The sequence below is a fragment of the Antrostomus carolinensis genome, unplaced genomic scaffold (genome assembly GCF_000700745.2).
Source record: "Antrostomus carolinensis isolate BGI_N321 unplaced genomic scaffold, ASM70074v2 scaffold25734, whole genome shotgun sequence".
NCBI classification, from domain to species: domain Eukaryota; kingdom Metazoa; phylum Chordata; class Aves; order Caprimulgiformes; family Caprimulgidae; genus Antrostomus; species Antrostomus carolinensis.
Window position 1 is genome coordinate 30,436 of NW_010313200.1, and position 4,069 is coordinate 34,504.

The following is a 4,069-nucleotide window of genomic DNA, read 5'->3' on the forward strand; positions in this document are numbered from 1 at the left end:
CCCTGGTTTTCCACGGCTGGTTTTTGTGCCGATTCCTTGTTGGCAGAGATCTGCAGTGTCCGATGCAGCGTTGTGTAGATTCCGGACGCTGGTGTCTGTGAGGAGGGACAGATCTGCTGTTGGGAAATGGTGCCTCAGCACCTTAGATGTTGTGTGACACAGGCTGTGTAGGGAGTTATGGAAAAGTGTGTATTTTGGAGTGTAAGGGGGTTGAGATGGCTCTAGAACACGCTCGTGAGCAGGGTCCTTATTTCCCCGTCCGGGTTCACGGCAGCTGAGTGGTGCCGTCGGTCAGCGCCACTCGCCAACGTCACGTGGCAGCAGAATAGTCAAAGATTCATTTTTTTCTTTAGTCAGCTGATTTATCAACAATTTATGGAAGCTTTGTGTTTGTGACTCGTGTGTGACCGTGCTGTTAGGAGGGAAAGGGAGAGATTACCGGAACGAAAACCTCACGTACACGTGGGGGAAGTTGGGATCCCAGTAACCAGTGGGGTTCTGCGTGGAAGGGACTGGAGCTTCTGGTGTGGAGGGAGAGCTGGAATCCCACCCTTGAAAGCAAAGTATTAATTCTGCTCTGAACTGATCGTTTCTTGTTTAGTACCAAATTCTCTTTAGTTTTTTCTTGGACAAAGGTTCTTGATGGTGTTATTTTACGTGAGGGTCTTCAGCTGTATGTGTAGAAAATCCTGTTGAACCCAGAGAACGTCAGGCCTGGTGATGCCTTTTATGCATTTTGACCACATTTGTAGGACTTTTTTTTTAATGTTCAGGGAAGTAGAGATAAAAGAAATTAGAGCTTCAGGCATCAACAGAGCTGAGTGAATGATTAAACACAGATTTTTAAACAAATTATCTGCAAGTCCTTTAAAAAAAAAAAAAAGTCAGCCCCACTGAAGATTTAAGTGTGTGTGGGAATTGTTTCTTATATTTCAAAATAGAGAATTACATGCCAGATAGAGCCGTATTAAACGCTCCCCTGACACATCCACATGCCTTCAGCACTGCAGGGATTATTTTCTAATTACTCTTTGTCTCTGACGTGCGGGCTGACAAATGCAGTAAGATGAGGTCCTGGAGAGCCCGCGTGTGCGTGACGTGGTGGCAGCGGGATGTGCAGTTCCTGCAGGAGCTGGGCTCAGGGGTCACAGGGACTTGGGGAGAGCTCCTCCTTCCTCTTCCCTTCTTTTCCCTCTTCCCTTCTTTTCCCTCTTCCCTTCTTTCCCTCTTCCCTTCTTTCCCTCTTCCCTTCTTTTCCCTCTTCCCTTCTTTTCCCTCTTCCCTTCTTTTCCCTCTTCCCTTCTTTTCCCTCTTCCCTTCTTTTCCCTCTTCCCTTCTTTTCCCTCTTCCCTTCTTTTCCCTTCTCCCTCACTCCCAGGTAGGGTGGCATTTTTGATATATTGCTGTAAATTAACATCTCACTTCAAGAGTAGGGATGCAGCAAATTCTAACCGAAATCAGACTTTTATGAGTTGAAATGTAAGTGCAGGAGGAGCAGAGCACCAGTTACACCTGCTGGAAGCAGAGTGTGTTCCCCGGACACCGCGTCAGTGGTGATGTCCCGTCACTGCGGGTATAAATGAGCCAATATTCATTATTCAAATCTGTTGGTTAATTATTTTGTGCATTTGTGAAACTGCTAGAGGAACATTGACTTATTTTTTTAAATCCTTCATCAAACTGTAGGCTATAAAAGCTTTTTCATACTAGTTGTGTTTGAGCTTTTTCCCTTGTCACTGGTCCAGCTGCAGTCTCATGAGTTACTTCTCCAACGGCTGCTGTGCGATAAGCTCTGCTGGTGTAAGTGCTGGAGCTGATCCAACCTGCCTTGACATTCCCGGGGTGTTGCCCCCCGTTAGGCTCCAAAAACAAAGATTCTGAGCGCGCTGGTAGTAGTTGGATGTGCAGATGGGAAACCTGGCAGGGAGGGACAGCCCTGTGCTCAGGGGACCACACACAGCTCCAGGAGATCCACCTCCGCCTCAGCTGCATTTGAGTTTTCCCTCATTTCAACAGCTCTCCTTTGGAAAAGCAGCAGAAGTTTTTCTTCTCCTACTTTTGCAAGGGAGGAAAAAAAGAACTAGGATCATCAGGTTGGTTTGGTTATTCATAGAAACGCGGATGTCTGCGGTCCAGCGCACAGATAATAGGAAATGTTGTGTATTTGGTGCTAAAACCAGACCGGTTATCCACGTTGGGATGCTGTCAGTGTCCCGTGGAGCTGCTCGGGGTGTTGGTTTTGTACAGCAGTGGTGACACCACGGGCAGGATCCGGCCGCCCCCACACGCACAGCATCTCGTGCGTTAACGTTTCGGAGGTTTGGGGTCTCTGCTGACAGTGAATTACCTCGTGAGAAGTGAAACCCCCGGGGCTCTGGGCACAGCTGCCGGTTCCTCGGTGGTGCCCCGTCCGCGTGTAGCTGCTGCGGGTGTTGGGCAGTCGCACGCTGGGTTCGCTGGTCCCACACGGCAACGACACGGTGACTTTAGCTCTGAAACGCTCACGCTCTAAATACAGGTGGAGGAAGGACTGTTCTGAAGTGTACAGTAGCAAGTAAATAATTCTGGTTGTGTTGGTTGATGTGAAAAATGAGTCGATTCTACAGACAAAAGAAAAAAATCTGAAAAGCGTATTTTGAAAAAGCATAGTATTAATTTTAATATTGTAAAAAAAAAAAGGAAAATATCTAAAATACACAGAGAACATATGTATATCCAAATGTCTGAGGAATTTCAAGATAATCTACTTTTGGTTTCTGTTGATTTCTATTCCATGGTGTACATATTGTGTGGATTGAACATTGGCTGTTTTAATACTATTGTTAAATTGTATTTTTATTTTGTGTTAAACTAATCATCACAGACTCAGCTTTATTTTGTTTATGTAAAAGTTGCTATGCTATATGTAGGTATAAAACCAAGAATTCTATTTTAACAAAAAAAAAAAGCATTTTATATTATTTATTAAATACATGTTTCTCCAACTTCTGACATTCCACAGAATTTCTGCTCCATAGATGTATAGAGACGGCAGTTCCTTTCAAGCAGGATCAGTCAGCTTTATTCTGTTTTTCATAATAAAGTCGCAGTAGTTTCTGTCAGTCTGTCCAGCTCGCCCTTCTGTGGAGCCCAGTGACTCGCAGGGGCTTGTGAGCGCGGAAACATCTGAAAAATAAAGCGCTCGGTTTGGTATTTCTAAATTTCCCCTTTATTCACGGCATTCCAGAGAGAGAGCTTTTATTCACGGGAGTCTGTGCTGGGTTAACGAGAATTAATGACCTTTAATTGGGACAAGGAATCAGCCTGATGTTTGAGAAAGCTCAGAGGTCAGCTCAGGTGTTTGCAAAGCTCTTTAGTTCCGGGGTTAATGAAGCGGTGGAAGGGAGACGAGGGGCTGCGGGGTCTGAGCGCTGGTGCTGGGAGCGGTGGCTCACGTCGGGCAGGTGAGATGGGTGACTGGCATCCGTGATTGCAAACGTTTATTTACTGGAAATGATTTGTGCTGTTTCAAGGTCATTACTTGGTCCTTAAAAATAGGCTGGAGCCCGGGAAGATGTGAGATGTGTCCTGCAGAGCAGGGGGAGCTCCGCAGCCAGGGGCTCGCTCTGCCTGCACAAGTGTTAAAAACCTGGGCACATCTGTAGAGACCCAGACCAGGCACCTCCCTCCCGAGCAAGGTACTGAAATGGCACAAAATCCATCAGATAACTCATCTGCTAAAAATAATCCCTGTTGCAATCACGGCCTGTGCAGTTTGAGGAATACTCGAGGTATTGGAGCACGTGCTTTTCATTGCCACTGCGGTGCAGATTGAAGTCCAGGCTTGTCAGGGCTTCGCCGAGTGACACCTCAAGGGTGAGATGTGGCTTTTTCCAGCTGTGCTGTTGAAGCCGCCTCTCCTTGGGGTGAGCCGCTGCCCGGAGCGGGGGGGAGGGGTGAGCCGCTGCCCGGAGCGGGGTGGAGGCGGCTGCTTTTCCTCTCCCAGTAATTCTTGCCTTGTTTTCCATTTTCCCTGTCTCACGCCTGTCTGACCGCGGTTTCTCTCTGCGGCTGCGGTGCTGGGCTGCTC